This window comes from Oryctolagus cuniculus, chromosome 12 (genome assembly GCF_051225735.1).
Source record: "Oryctolagus cuniculus isolate XC-2025 breed Fujian yellow rabbit chromosome 12, ASM5122573v1, whole genome shotgun sequence".
NCBI lineage: Eukaryota > Metazoa > Chordata > Mammalia > Lagomorpha > Leporidae > Oryctolagus > Oryctolagus cuniculus.
This window is the reverse complement of record NC_142878.1, coordinates 6,743,972-6,760,734: the sequence shown is the minus strand read 5'-3', so window position 1 is coordinate 6,760,734 and position 16,763 is coordinate 6,743,972.

The window sequence follows — 16,763 nt, the reverse complement described above, 5'->3', positions numbered from 1 at the left end:
GGGCTTTGACGAGGATGACTCCTACTGAAGGGCAGTGCTGATGCAGTATGCGGGTGCGTCATGTATTTAATGACTTGTTTCCTCTAGGAGCTCAACGTCCAGGTGGCAGCCACGTCTCTGTACTCCCTCCTGCCCCTAGATTATCCTTCTATTGCCCTCCCTGACCCAGCCCCTTCCTCTGTGTTGGAAGCAGTGAGGATTTTGAGGGGTAGAGGGGGTCACACAGCCCAGCCAGCAAAAGAATGAAGCCCCACAGGAAGGAAGTAAGGGGGACCAGGATCCCCTGTTCAGCCAGGACAGAGGGTCCCTCACCCCTCCAGACCCAATCCCATCCCTGACCCCTGGGTTAGGTCTCCAGTGGGGCCAAGCGTCCGTCTCTCAACAAGCCTGGGGGTGAACTTTATACTGCCCAGTCTCCACCAGGGCACTAGCCCATCTGGCCCTGCCTGCTGCCCTCTGTCCAGGACCCCTGTTCCACAGGGCGAAATAAAATCTCCCATCCCACAAAATAATGAATACAAAATAAAATAATACAAAATAATGATTTGTGTCCTGCCGAGAGCCATTATACTTCACGGTAGTCAAGAGAGTCTGTTTTCTTGAGCCCAGGAGGAGCCCAAGTTCAGCACTGCATTTTCCTTCAGGCACTATGGAGGATCCAAAAGGTTAATTTTATGTGTATAAAGTCAATTGAAAATATGATCTTAGTAAAAAATAATAATCATAATAAGAGAAGGAGAAGGAAGAGGGTGGGAGTGCAGGTGAACGGGCAGGTGCAGTGGGAAGAATCACTATGTTCCTAAATTTGTATTTATGTAATTCATGAAGTTTGTATACCTTAAATAAAAGGTTTCTAGGTAAAAAAATAAAAATAAAAAAAAGAATTTGCATAAAAAGGAGGATTGGAGCTTGGGAAAAAAAAGAAAAAAATTAGACTTGGAATATACTTAAGGGCATATTACCTAGCAATAAAATGATGCTATGCATAACGAGCCAAAAAAGTATTCAGGGGCTAAAACAAACCAAAATGGACCAAAGGAGTTCAAAGAGGAGAGATGTGGTTTAAGGAATGAAACAAGGTATTTTTCATAGAGTAGTACTTAAGCCAAGTAGAAGTGATACACTTACCAGGGTGGGGGTCATAGGGAGAAGTGTGCATAAAACAGTATTTTTTTAAGATTTATTATTTATTTAAGTCACACACAGATCTTCCATCTGCAAGTTTACTCCCCAGATGGCCACAATGGCCAAGGCTGGGCTAAGCTGAAGCTAGGAGCCAGGAGCCAGGAGCTTCATCCAGGTCTCCATGTGGGTAGCAGGGTCCACACACTTGGACTATCTCCTGCTGCTTTTCCCAGACCTTTAGCAGGGATCTGGATCAGAAGTGGAACATCCAGGATGCTAGATACACCACATTGGCCTGGCACAAAGCATTGTAAACAGAGCTTGCATAAGGCAGAAGCAAGAAGGACAACAAAAGGAAGCTGAGAGGGGGTGAGGTTGGGCTGTCAGCATGACAGATGGGATGGCAAAACACAGAGGGCAGAGACTGTAAGCCCAACAGCAGAGAGATGATTTCACAAATAATAAGAAACTGTTAGTTTGGGCAAAGTAGCAAATAATTACTCAGGGAAAGTATACACTAAATAACGTAAGAGGATAAAAGGAGTGGAAGATTCTCAGGAAGGTAGGAGAAAGTCCCGGGGCTGGTGCTGTGGTGTAGCGGGTGAAGCCGCCACCTGCAGTATTGGCATCCCATGTGGCACTGGTTCAAGTCCCGGCTGCTCCTCTTCCAATCCAGCTCTCTGCTGTGGCCTGGGAAGGCAGCAGAGGATGGCCCAAGTCGTTGGGCCTCTGCACCTGTGTGGGAGATCTGTAAGAAGTTCCTGGCTCCTGGCTTCAGATCAGCTCAACTCTGGCCATTGTGATCATCTGGGGAGTGAGCTGGCAGATGGAAGACCTCTCTCTCTCTCTCTCTCTCTCTCTCTCTCTCTGCTTCTCCTTCTCTCTCTGTATAACTCTGACTTTCAAATAAATAAATTTGTAAAAAAAAAAAAAAAAGGTAGGAGAAAGGGTCAAAGGTGACCTGAAGGAAATACGAGTACAAGTTGTACCAGCTAGGATGAGTATGGAGCTAGTCAGTGGGCCACAAAGAGAAGAGGGGTCAGAAGCTACAATGGAACCCAGAGTTATATTCACAGAGCTTTTGCTTTAAAGTGTATTCTTAACCCACAAATCTGTAGATGCATCTTACACCGCCACCCATTCATACATAACATGTTTCCCAAATGTGTGACAAATCTAATGCACAATAAAATTTCCCATGATCTTGCTCCTAATGCATATATCAGGATAAAATATTTGACACAACATAAAATGCTTAGAATTCACAGACATGTAGTACTTTACATAAGAACATAGCACACCAAGTGATCAGATACGCACACCCTTAGTGCTAGGCATTTGGAAATATTAGTTGAATAAATGAAAACTCTCAGCTTCACTATGTACCTATATAAACTGAATGAGACTCAATTGTGCCAATGGTAAAATGAACTTGATGCAATGAGATAACCCATTCACAAAGCACCTGGCACATATTAGGGACTCGTTAAGTGATAATTATTGTTGTCATTTTAAGTATTTGCCGAGCACTATGTTAAATGCCTTGTAAACAGTGATATACATTATACTATAAAAACATTGTCTATTTCAGGTGGAAAATATGTATGTTTCATTTTTAAAGAGAAAAAATATGTTACCCATTATACAAGTAATCTTGATTAATGTTAGATTATTTGATCTCTAATATATTTGTCATCTTCAAAACAAATGCAGGTGTCTGTCACACTCTGGTGTATCTGATATACACTAACATGTGAGTCTTATGGAATGTGAAAGATGTCAGGAGGGTGTATGAGACGCTGATCTCACATTGTCTAAGAGTGGAAAGACTTAAAATTCAAGAGATGAATACAAAACACAGTGTTCTCTATGAGAATCTATCAAAAATGTGCAACCCTGTGAGCTACTTTATGCAACTGAAGACTGTTCAGAACCATCACAGAAATAATTTGCAATTAGAATTCTAGAGTTCTCAATGGCTGAGGAGACAAATTTCAGAGTCCAGGTCTCATTAGGGCAGACATCCTCTTCCTGAGAGTGTGATACCTTAGTGACTTCCCAGTGCACAGGGTCTGTTACATCACTCTCCCAAAATTTGCCTCCTGCTGTCAACAGGGGAGAAAGGTGTGCTACATGAAGTGAGTGGGTCCTTCAGTATTTAAGAACATAAGGATCTATTTTCCCTTTTCTTCTCTTGCTGTCTTTTCAGAATGGGGCCTTAGAAATCAGAACCACATAAATCCCAGCTCTCTACCTTTGGCGGCCGATGAGGATGCTGGTTGTTGACTTTAGGGATTTCTATTTCATTATCTATCAGATAGGGAACAGGCTATGTTTTTGGCTAAAATAAAATGTATATATTTGAAAATATGAGGTATAGCCAACAATTCCTCCTTTCTCCTCTGCTCCTTCATTCTACTCTGGTTTCTTTGAAAGTCAACAGTGGGGGCACAGCTCACTAGGCTAATCCTCTGCCTGAGGTGCCGGCACACCAGGTTCTAGTCCCAGTCGGGGCGCCGGATTCTGTCCTGGTTGCTCCTCTTCCAGTCCAGCTCTCTGCTGTGGCCCAGGAGTGCAGTGAAGGATGGCCCAAGTGCTTGGGCCCTGCACCCGCATGGGAACCAGGAGGAAGTACCTGGCTCCTGGCTTCAATCGGCGCAGCGCTGGCAGTAGCGGCCATTAGGGGAGTGAACCAGTGGAAGGAAGACCTTTGTCTCTCTCTCTCACTGTCTATAACTCTACCTGTCAAGTAAATTTAAAAAAAAAAAAAAAGTCAACAGTGGGAGTAGAGAGTGTCATCAACAAAGAGTATAACAGGAAAGATGGGTGGAGCTTTTGTAGGTTTGAAAAGTTTAGGAAAGATATTAAATTTTATATTTATTGTAGCAAATCTTGTTCAAGATAAATTGAGAAAATAAAGGGCCATGAGTAGTTTTATTTTGTGGCACTCTAAGATGCTGACATCTTCAAATTGCTCCATATCAAAACTCACAATCGCCACAAAAACACTGAACTTACCAAAACTCACAATCACTACAAATCCACTGACCTTTGATGACCCGCATGGGATGTTTGGGTGGGAAGAAAGCGCTATTCAACGGATGGTCCAGATGCCTCTAGAGTATGTCCTAGGCTCACTGGGGACTGGGTCACTGGGTCATGTGTGCTTTTACCATGGGATAGGACACGTGCTAATCATGTGGTCAGATTGTGCCTTTGCTAATCAGAAACATAACACTGCCATTCCCATTCCCATTCCCATGTGTTGTGCATCGCAAAACACAAAGGTCAGATTTACACTTGCTGGGCCCAACAAGGTTAAAGCAGCAGTGATGCAAAACAGGAAAACCTAATCAGACCCATGAAAATTAAAGAGCTCAGTCATCCTGAACAAAATGATAATTTGCTGGAAATCTCTTATTCCTTACAAGCAGGGACAGTAAAGCTGGTAAAACAGATGTCTCCTCATGATGGAAACTCTAAGTGTTTGAACTTTATTTTGGAAGTCACTGAGTTGTGCTTAACTCTACATGGAGGTAATAAATCCGAAGTTTCTGCAATTATGTTTAAATAGCAAGATCTCTTTTACCAGGTAGTAGCTTTAATTTTATTCTTCTAATTAAATACCAATGTTTTCGGAGTTTTTCCATTTTTCTAAAAGAAAAATCCTTAAAGATAGGAAACTTTAACTAATTTTGGGGGCATCTCCTACTCAATTAACTTAGCCTGAATCATTCTTTACTGTTCTCCTCACAAAGAACCGTGCTGAGTTTCATTGATGCTCACAATGAAAGGAGAGTACCAGTTTAGCTGAGATTTTTTTTCCATTAGGATAAAGTTGGCCCAACTGAGTCTCTGCATGCCTTATCTTGCAGGTGCACCATCATTCCACAGGACCACTAAGAGTAACAAGGTACTGATATTCTTTTACCCGTAATGCAAACCAGAAAGATTAGCACTTCCTGCCATCAGGGACTTCAAGTTCCAAGTCAGAAACAGAGCCATGGATTATAACTTAGTGTAGGGTCAGATGTGGCACTAAGCTGAGTGTGTGGCACTGTCTTTTAAAGCACATTGAGTATAATTTGTCAGTTCTTTAATCTACAAAGTCACACTCTCCAACCCAACCTCTGGAATGAACAATGATCGCAAGTGATCCAATGCAAGACAGACCTGGCCCAGGGTTTCTCAGGAGTACACCAGGGATCTTCAAAAAGATAATGGGAAATACCTGTTTTGAAAAAAAAATGGATGGATTGCAAACATTTTCATCAAAATAAACTTATCTTTTAATTCCATTTTCTATGGCCTTTTATTTAAGAGGCAGAGAGATGGGCAGAGAAACAAAGATACGCAAAGCTCCCTACAGCAGATTCACTTCCCAAATGCTCGTAACATCTGGGATTGTACTGGGGCTAGAGCCAGGAGCCAGGAATGCAATCCAGGTCTCCCATGTGCGTGATGGGACCCCAATTACTTGAGCTATCACAATTACCTCCTGGGTTCTGCATTAGCAGGAAGTTGTTAGGAGTAGAGCCAAATATCAAAATCAGGTATTCCAATGTTGGACATGGCATCTGAACTCACGTTTAACTAGGTCAAGTGCCCACCTCTCCATGAACTTTTTGAAGTATCCACACATAAACCAAGAATGAGACAGGTGATGAAATATGTCTACATTCTCTGTCAGTAAATGCTGTCTATTGCCAACTACAATGGCTGCATCAGTATTTTTGCATTTTTAGTTCCATATTGTTGGGGAAAACATGTTTCAGCTGTTACTTAGTCACCCATATAATGTATTCCACCCTTCGCTCTACTTTGCATGTGTCAGTGCTTTTCCTTGAAGTCAGTTTTCCTCTTACTGGGCTACATCTCCAAGGATTCTTACAAAGAGAGTTAATGTGGAACAAATCTTATGATACTTTTTATTTATTAAAATATGCTCATTTCATCCTTGCATTTAAATGCTGCAATGCATATAAAAGCTGAATGTAAAAATTTGGGGTTTCAATCTTTTGATATTGATCTCTTATGCTCTTGCCTTCAAAATGTCTGATATCAACCTGTTCCTTAGTCCTTTGTAGATTTTCTACTTTCTGTCATTGTATGGTTTCATAGTTTCCTTTTTGTCTTTGAAGTCACAAAATATTGACATAGACACATCAGTATGTCTAGTTAAATCTTCATTGTTTCTTAAATATTCCTCTTTTCATTGCTTAAATATTCATCTTTTCTCTCTATTTCTGTCATTAATTTTTTCTCAGATTTTCTCCATAAAAAAAAAAAACACAATTTGAGAGATGTCCTTGGCCAAGTGATTAAGTTCTCTACTTCTCACTGGATCCATTTTGTTTTCTACACAAAGTCCTTTATTTACAAACCAATGTTTTTTAGCTAGTATCTCCAACTTGTTCCTCTGTGTCACTGGTTTTCAGGAATCATATTTCTAACAATATCCCCTTATTTATCTTGGAGTTTTTAATTTGCCTTTATGTAAAAGCAAAAATTGGTGCAGTCCAGAGTTTTAGACTAGAATTTTTCTGCCTCTATAAATCCCTTTCGTACTCCACCTCTAAAACCATGGAGCCCAAGTCTTACCATCCTTGGTAGTGCCAGATGCTCAGGGTATAAAAATGAATGCATAGGAAACAAGTAAGGACAAGTGAAGAATCCAAGAATTAAGGCCACTAGGGAGAGAGACACACCACACCCTTCCTGCTGCCATAGTAGGTGGGTAGTGACTAACAGTATCTCTGTGCACCAAGGTAGAATGCTCTGTGTGAAGTGAGTACATGGTTGTCATTGACAAAACACATGTACTGCTGTATGTAGTAGAAAAGTACTTGATCTGGATATGAAAATGTTTAAAAGGTTTTGTCAAAGAAAACGGTTCTAATTCTATCAACATAAGTTGGGTTTTGTGTTTTAGTTGCTTTTGTGTTTAAGATTTATTTATTCATTTATTTGAAAGAGCTACCGGGTGAGGGGGAGAGAAGGAGAGACAGAGAGAGACCTTCCATCAGCTTGTTCACTTTCCAGATGGATGAGATGGCCAGGACTGGTTCAGGCCAAAGCCAGGAGCCGGGAGCTTCTTCTGGATTTCTCACATGGGTGGCAGGAGCCCAGGCACTTGGATCATCTTCCCCTCTTTTTCCCAAGTGGTTAACAGGGAGCTGGATCAGAAGTGGAGCAGCCAGGACATATCCAGCGCCCATACAGGATACCTGTTTTCCAGCTGGGGGCTTTACCAGCTATACTACAACTCTCCAATTTTTTTTTGTTGGTTTGTTTAGTAATAATCTTAGGATTGAAAATTTATTTTGTTTCAGAATTTAATCTTCCACCTCACACTCACTCATCACTAGTTATATCGAATGTATTCCCAGGGCGGGTGTTGTGGCACAGCGGGTTTAACTGCCATTTGGGATGCCCACATTCTATGTTGGAGAACCTGTTGAAGTTCCATCTACTCTGTTTCCAAGCCAACTTCCTGGTGGTGCACCTGGGAGACAACAGTACTTGGGTTTGTACCACCCACATGAAAGACCTGGATGGAGTTCCTGGCTCCTGATTTCGGCCTGACCCAGCCCTGGCTGTTGTGTACATTTTGCGGAGTGAACAGGAAGGTGGATAATCATCTCCTCTCCTCCCCAGTCCTCTTCCTTCCCTTCCTCTTCTTCCTCCTCCTCTTCCCTCTCCTCCTCTCCCCCCCTCCTCCTCTTCCGCTTCTTCCTCCACCTCACCCTCCTCCTTCTACTCCTCCTCTTTTTCCTCATTCCTCCATCCTCTCTTTGTCTCTTTCAAATAAATAATTTTAAAAACATATTCCTTTGCCAGTGATTCTAATATCCTTGACTGTCTTATCCTTTGGTCTAAATCAATTACAATTAGAGTTTTTTAAACCTCAGTGGAGAATGGTTTCATGTTAAAAACATTTTTTCTCAAGAGATCACATTTGATTAACTTTAGTAAGCAGCTAAAAGTTCAAGTTATTCTGAGTATAGAGAGTCACAAGTCCACTCTTTACAGGATATTTTATTCTACTTCTAAATGTAGGAAGATAAATGTGCATTGATCTTATCAATTGACTCCAAAGTAAATTTTAACTTTTTCCTCAAATAACAAGCCGAAATGTGAAGGTTGGCCCAGAGGGATCACACAGGGACTGTCAATTAATCATGATCTGGACAGCAGATTCTCCTAAAACAGATACGGATGATATCCTCTTGTGGATGGCTGTCTCTTAGCCTTCTTGTGGATTTTCACCTACCACAGTGCTTTCAAGGTTGAAGTATGAAGTATCAGTCATTTTTTTATAATTGCCAAATAGCATTCCATCATATGTTTAAGTTACCTGTTTACTGATAAATGCCTGTTTGGACCTTGTTCATATTTGGTGATTATGGAATTTACCATAAACATTCAAATGTAGGTAGTTGTAGGAACATATGCACTTATTCCCCCTAGGCAAATCCCAGGAATGGGATTACTAATCATAAATATGACTTTCTTAGGAAATTACCATTTCTTTCATCTTTACAATGATCACATAAATGAAAATTTTACGGGAGTGTTGTTGCTCAGCTCCTTGTCAATGTTTCATATTGTCAGGGTTTTTGTTGTTGTGTGTCTTAACTTCAGTCATTCAAATAGATGTGTAATAACATCTCACCATAGTTTTAATTTGTTTTTTACTGGTTAGTGATGATGTGGAGCAGTTTTTCACAGGTTTGTATGCCATCTCTAACTCTTATTGGGTAAACAAAATGTGCTAGTGAAGTGTCTGTTCAAATCTTTCATCCAGTTTTTATTAGTGACTTTGTTTTCTGTTTTTAGAATTATTTATATGGCGTAAATATAAATCTTCCATCACATATATGTTTATAAATATGCTTTTCTGGTCTATAAATTATTTTCCCATTTTCATAACAATGTATTTTGAAAAGCAAAAGTTTAAAATTTAGTAAGGTAAAACATAATTTTTGTCTTTTATGATTCATGCCTTTGGTGTTATATTTGGAAATCTGCCTGGTAGATTACAGAGATTTTCATATATATATATATATATATATATATATATATATTTACTGCAGCTTTTATGATTTGCAATTTTACATGTAAGGGTGTGATATGTTTTTAGTTGTTTTTTTATATGATGAGGTATGAGTTCAAAGCTCACGTACTTATTCACACAGAATGTCTACTTTCTAGCACCTTTCTTAGAAAAACTATTCTTTCTCCATTCTGTTACCTTGGCCCTTTGTTAAAAAGTATGACTACACGTAGAGGCCTATTTAAGACCATCTATTCTGTCTCATCTGTGCTTTTATCCATCTTTTCACATAGGTACAGCATCCTGATCCTAGTAGGATTCTAGAAAGATTAGAGTTCCTTAAATTTATTATTTTTAAAAAATATTTTGTTGCTCTGGACCCCTCGTTAACTTCATATAAATTTTTAGTCAATTTGTCAGCTTCTAATAAAACTTGCTGCAGCTTTGATGGGTTCCACTGAATCTATACATGAGTTTGGGGAGAACTGATATCAAAACAAAGTTGAGACTGTGATCAATGAAAATGATGTATCTTTTAATTTTGATCTTCCATTTCTTCCCATCAATGGTTTACACATATAAGCATATAAACTCAGTGTTTTCTATTAGATCTGTCTGTAAGATTTTGACATTTCCATTTTATTATAAATAGTCCTAGTTTTAAATTTTGATTTCTACTTATTCACTGTCAGTTTGTAGAAATGCAATTGATTTTTATTCATTGTTCTTATATCTTAGACCTAGATAAAGTTATTGGCTCTAATATCTCACATATAGATTCCTTAAGGTTTTCTATGTCAATCATGCCAATCTGAAAGTAAAGGCAGTTTTATTTCTTCTTCTTTACAATCTGTTTGCTTTTATTGATTCCCCCCCCTTTCCTGAATGCACTGGCTATAGGGCCTCTGGTAATAATACTGGAGTGATGAGAATACACACCCTGCTGTCCACTCTACCTTAGAGACAAAGCATTCACTCACTCACCACTAGGTATGGCACTAGGCTGTAGGTTTTTCACAGACATTTTTATTAGGTTGGGGAAGTTCTAACGTTAGTTTCTTGAGAGTTTGTTTTTTATTCATTAAAAATGATGAATTTTTGTAAATTTGCTTTTGTGTCAACACAATTATACAGTCTATTGATATGATTAATTACACTGACTTTGAATGCTGAATAAATTATTTATGGCTAATATGAACCACATTTGGTTGTGATACATTAATATGTTGCTGGATTCAGTGTGCTATCAACAGTATAACTTCCTTATTTCTAGTTTCTTAAGGTAAAAGTTTATTGATTTAATTTTTTCTAGCATGTACTAAGTTCTATAGATTTAACTATAAATATTTAATTTCACAACTTTTAAGTGAATAGACTTCAAGCAACTTTAAGTTCAGAGAGAAGTTAGTGGAAAAATGAGTAGTGAGAGAATTCCCATCAGTGAGAATTCTCGTCTTTCCTTAGTTTCCCATTTGAAACTTTACACTAGTGAGGCATATCTGTTACCATGGATGAGACAACATTAAAGCTTTATTATTGATTAAAGACTAGTTTACATAAGGGCCACTCTCTGGGTTGTGTATTCTATGGGCTTTGACAGATGTATAATGTCAGGTACCTATCATTACAGTATCATACAGAATAGCTTCACTGCTCTAAAATCCCCAGTGTTCCACCTCATCCCTTCCTCCCTCCCCTTGAACTTTGGCAATCATTGATCATTTTACTGCATTGTAACTTTGACTTTTCAGAATGCCATGTGCTTGGAATCATACAGTATGCCACCTTTTCAGTTTGGTTCCTTTTCCTTAGCAACATGAATTTAAGGTTCCTCCGTATCTTCTCATGACTTGACAGTTTACAACTTTTTTTTTTTAAGGCAAAGGGTTTATTGGGGAACACCCTACAGACCGGAGTGAAGGGGCGGCAAAGGAAAAAGAAAGAGAATATAAGAAAGAAACAGAGAGGAGAGGAGCTAGCAAGGAGAGAAGATAGAGCAGAGAAGAGGAGAGAGGAGAGCAGAGCCAAGAGACCAGAAGAGGAGGCTAGAGAGAGGAACCAAGAGAGAAGAGTCAAGAGAGCACGTGTTCAGGAACAGGCCCTTTTAAAACTTTGCCTGAGGGCGGGCAGGGAAGCAGGAGCAGCGAATCCCATTAGGATGGGGGTGGAGCCTGGCTCAAGTAGCTGGGCCATGCGGCAACCTGGCTAAAACTGCGCCAGTTTCCTAACATTCCCCCTTTTGTTTTTTATAAAGCAGGATTTGTATGGGGTTACATTAGTCCCAGAAGTCTGGGAGGGGTAGAGGGACGATGATCTGTCTTTAGAGCTACTTCCTGCTGACATGGGGCAATGTCTCAAGCCGCTGTCTCCTGGATGGGGAACCGAGTATATCCCTGTAGCAGCATTTGGTTGACTGCCTGGTTGCTGAAGGCTTTCGTTTGTTCCATTATAACCTGCTGTAAACACTTAGACACTGTGGCATAAAAGGGTGAGAATAGTAACCAATGATCCTAAGAGTAGTATTAACCATGTAATGAGAGGATTTTATAGAGAGGAATGGAGGGGGGGTCTCTGGACCCTTGTGGGGACAGTTTGATGGATGTGGCTTAAAGCTGATTCCAGCCAAGACTGGGAAAAAAGCCACTTAACTTTTACAGGTAGCGGGGTTTGTCTGTAGAGAAATTTTGAACAATCATACAATGTTAAGTGGGGAAGAGGACCATCAGTACACACAGGTTGGGAGTAGAGCCGTTGGTGGTAGAGTAGAGGCTATGGTTACAAAGGAATGAGGCCCAAGTGGGCTAGACAGGGTTTAGAACAAAGGACAGAATCATTAGAGGAGCTAAGAAAGGTGCTGTCTAAGCTACAAATAAGTTTTCTGATTGAGAGGCAAATAGAACCTGATGGAAGGGGCTTGATAATAATCAGGTGGGCTTTAGGCCCAGACCTATATCTCTTCACATGGGGTACATCCTAAGGGAGGTGTGAACCTCCTTGGGGAAGGCACCCTGCTGACTTCCATTACCTAGCTGGTCTGGGGGGAGACCTGGCCAGGTAAAGGCAGGTGGTATCTCCAACAGGAAATTTACAGCTCTGCCTGCAATGTTGCTGACCCTGGTTGGCCATTTCCTCAGCTGCGGTGGTCACTTTGGAAGCTGGGCCAAGTGAAGGACTTTTCAGCTTAGAGCCAATAAGATCTGTGGCTCTGACCTGGGCATCCTTCGACGCCAGGGCAGGTCCATTTCCAGTGATCCAGCTCTTGGCTGGCAGAGCTGCCAGGGCTCTTCACAAGCTGACTTCTGCTGAAGCCCAGGCTTACCACATTGAAAGCCACTGCAGTGGACTGGCCTGTTGGGTCTCCTTGAGGGCAGATCACTGTACAGAACACCATTAACAGGCCTGCCACCCAATGCTTCTGATGCCTAGCTTTCTTTTCCTCCTGGTTTTTGTTAAACAGACCAGAGGATGCAAGCCAAGGGGGTGCTCAAGTCCCATCTCTAATCTTCAGTGGCCTAAACTAGAAGTCTATAGTCACATAGTCACAGGCATGTTCTGTGGTAGTTTTTCTAAGATAGACAATGCTCATGAGGAAAACTATATCGTCGCTTTAAAACTTTCTTTCCCTTTGTTCTGAAAGGGAAGTTTTTCCTATTTACTGTTTAACCTCACTAATGGTGAAGTAAATCTAGCTAAGAAATTATAATTTAAGCTCTTGTTTTGGCTATGCTATTACAGAAATGTGTTAACCATCTCTTTTATAAGATCTAAAATCAAATTTTGCATCTTGGAGATTCCTTCATAATAAAATTAGTTTCCTACCTCAAAGAGAACAGAGAAATGAATGAACAAGTTGGGCTTAGAATAGAGAAATGGGGGAGCAAAGCCCAGATCGCTTACTGACAACAGCAATATCACATGAAAACTTAGCAAACAGTTTCAACCATTAGATAACAACTTAAGAAAACATTTACCAGAAGGTCCAATGCCTTCCATAAATATTAAGAATACATATATTTGGAAACATCTCTTAAATATCTAACATGGTGTAGCTTGTTTAACCAGCAAATTTCAGCACAAGCATATAAAGTGTTTCTAGTTTTTTCTACCAACAAGTTTAAAACATAATACAGAGATTCAGGTCACACGAATTAAAATGTATCTTTGATTAATTTTAGCAGCTTAAATTTATGGGCAGTTCTATCTATAAGCCAATTAAAATAAAATTCTTAGTAAATTTTCCCATGTAGACATACAATATGTATATACATATAACATAATAGACCATAAAAGTTTAATAATAGCTTTTTTAAAAAAAAAAATCTAACTCCTTTTTGTAAAGCACCAATTGATTTGAATTACTTTTGTTTTTAATAGCCTCAGTTAACCATATTTTCTCTCAGTTGTTACCTTTAATACATTATTGGCTTCATCTGTTTACAGAGCCATCCCAAAGTACTGAATACAATACATGTGGCTGGAAAAAGTTCATCAGAACCTATAGGAGGACAGCTAAACACAGAACCAACAATGTTCTAGTTTTATGAGCAGCAATTCTGATATATAAAACTGTGGATGACAAAAGACTAAGTTGCCACATTTAAAATTATAAACTTATTAACCAACAAGAGGCACTTGCTTACTTCACACAGTATTTTTGAAAGCACCTCTAGGATTTTACAAAGCATTTAACCCTTTGGGCCTCTGGGGCTTTCTCATTGAGATAACTGTCATGTCTAGTAACACAAGATCATTAGACTTTTTAATTCTGACATTTGTATTAGTGCCATTTTATATTATAGAAACTTAAAATTTAGTACCACTTCACATCTTGCCAGTACTTCTAATATAATCCAAATAGTCTGATAGTTGGTGTCTCTACAAAATGAGAGACATAAGTCCTTCCATTTTTTCAGTTGGGCCTGAACTGGAAAAACCGAGTCCAAAATTTACTGGAAATTTTAGAGTCCAAATTCTTTGAAACTTTGATTTTTGATTTTTTGAATGCCTGTCAAGAATGTCAAGAAGGTTCAAAATCCAAAATATCTTGTTGAAATAAGATTCCTTAAAATCATGACATAATATAGACCAAATTTGATCATTGTTGCAAGGTAATTGTTTAAGTGTTTGAAAATAAGCACATATTTAAATAACCCATTGCTCTTAATAAAAATTCCCCTGTTTTTAAACAATTAGAATTTAGCAGACATCAAGAGAATAGATTACTTTAACTCATTGCTTTAACAGAGAATCAGATTTTAATTTTATGTCAAAGAGAAACAGATTAGTATACTTGTGATGTTTTCCATCTGCCAATGTCCTTGATTTACATTTTAAGATAAACTGTTAAAAATCTTCAAATTAAGATTAAGGTAATGCATCAAGTTTTAGACTGAGTTACTTTAAACAGTGTTGAACTATTTTCATAGACAGTTTGTAAATCAACCCGAATAGTTTTTTATAGAATATAACCTGTTGAGTATACAAAAGTTTTACCCAATTTAAATTAGCAGTTACTCCTAAATGACTTAGGATACTGATATATTTTTATCTGAATTTAATTGAAATTAAAATTGCATTCATCTAAGACAAGTACTAATTACCCATTGCTGTTTCATTGAGTACTGATTACCCAGAAACCTGTTAAAATAAATTGCAAAATAAGTTCAGCATTTTACAAAGCAATAGTTTCAAAGGTGGTGGTATTCCTAGATTTAAAGAAAAATTACAGTGAGCCAGGTCCACACAGAAAATCTGATTTTCCTGTCTGGCTTGCTCATGATAAAACAAAAGAACCCTCAGAAGGGTGGGATACCTAATTTGTTTCTCAATAAGCTGGGAGCCCAAAAGGATGGGACTACCATTCCCTTGCTATTTTTTTAAACTTTTATTTAATGAATATAAATTTCCAAAGTACAGCTTATGGATTATAATGGCTTCCCCCCCATTACGTCCCTCCCACCCGCAACCCTCCCCTTTCCCACTCCCTCTCCCCTTCCATTCACATCAAGATTCATTTTCAATTCTCTTTATATACAGAAGATCAGTTTAGCATACATTAAGTAAAGATTTCAACAGTTTGCTCCCACACAGAAACATAAAGTGAAAAATACTGTTTGAGTACTAGTTATAGCATTAAATCTCAATGTACAGCACACTAAGGACAGAGATCCTACATGAGGAGTAAGTGCACAGTGACTCCTGTTGTTGACTTAACAAATTGACACTCTTGTTTATGGCATCAGTAATCACCCTAGGCTCTTGTCATGAGTTGCCAAGGCTATGGAAGCCCTCTGAGTTCACTGACTCTGATAATTTTTAGACAAGGCCATGGTCAAAGTGGAAGTTCTCTCCTCCCTTCAGAGAAAGGTACCTCCTTCTTTGATGACCCGTTCTTTCCATTGGGATCTCACTCGCGGAGATCTTTCATTTAGTTGTTTTTTTTTTTTTTTTTTTTTCTCCCCAGAGTGTCTTGGCTTTCCATGCCTGAAATACTCTCATGGAAAGTGAGATACACCGCAGATTCATAGAATGGCAGATGTCCTAAACAGCACTCTGGCCTCAGAATCAGCCCTTAAGGCATGTGGATCCCTTGCTATTTTTATGGTAAGACTGGGACAAGAGAGGGATAAAATACCAGTTGGAGACCATGGAGACTGCCATTCCCAAACCGATAAGACAGAGATAGTAAACTTTGGGCCAGGACTGGTTCTAAGATAAAAGTCTGAATTCCTAGGTGGGAGGGGGAGATACAGTGAGAGTGGGGGTAAGAGCTAGGGAGGAAGTACACGCGGGCAGAGAATGGCTCTGAGGAATAGATGAGCAAGGGGCTTGAGATAAGATGGAAGAGATTGCAGTGGAGGTGGGAGCAGAGGTTGACCCCGCCCCTTGGAATTTGATGGGAGGGGGAGGTGAGGATGCAGCCAGGGCTGGAGCTGCTGTGTGGGAGATAATGGCACTGGAACTTCAGCCACTGAGGCCTCAGGAGGCGGCTGAGCTGGTGCCTGTAGATTGGAGTGGTAAGGGGAAGGTTTACCTGCAGGATCTAAGGAGGCTGTGATAGTGGAGGTACCAAGGTTAGAAGTAGAAAACGAGATTTTCTGCTCAGGCCTCTGACCCCTAGTGTGAATTTTGGAGACCAGAAGGACTTGAGTGGGAGATCAAGAAGTACACAGGGAAGGTTTAGTTCAAAGATAGGAAAAGGCTTCAATGTATGGAATCTCCTTCCATTTTCCTGAACGCTCACAGAAGTGATAAAGGTCCTGAATGATATCAGGGTCAAAGGTATTGTGAAGGGGCCATCCCAGTTGACCATCAAGGTCATACTTGGGCCACACCCAATTACAGAAAAAGATTAGGCGTCTCCACTTGAGGGCTGGGGCCAATTTGAGAGGGACCATAATACTTAAAAGGCAACCAAGAAGAGAATCAGATGGAACGTGGGAGGAGAAATTTCCCCTGGCGACTCAGTAGGTCAGATCAGTGGACAGCAAGCGTCCTTGAAGTCCTGGCCAACTGACTAAGAGAGGAATGGGAGCAGAAGGCGGGGTCGTCACCCAAGCGCCCGCTGGAGCCCAGGGCCTAG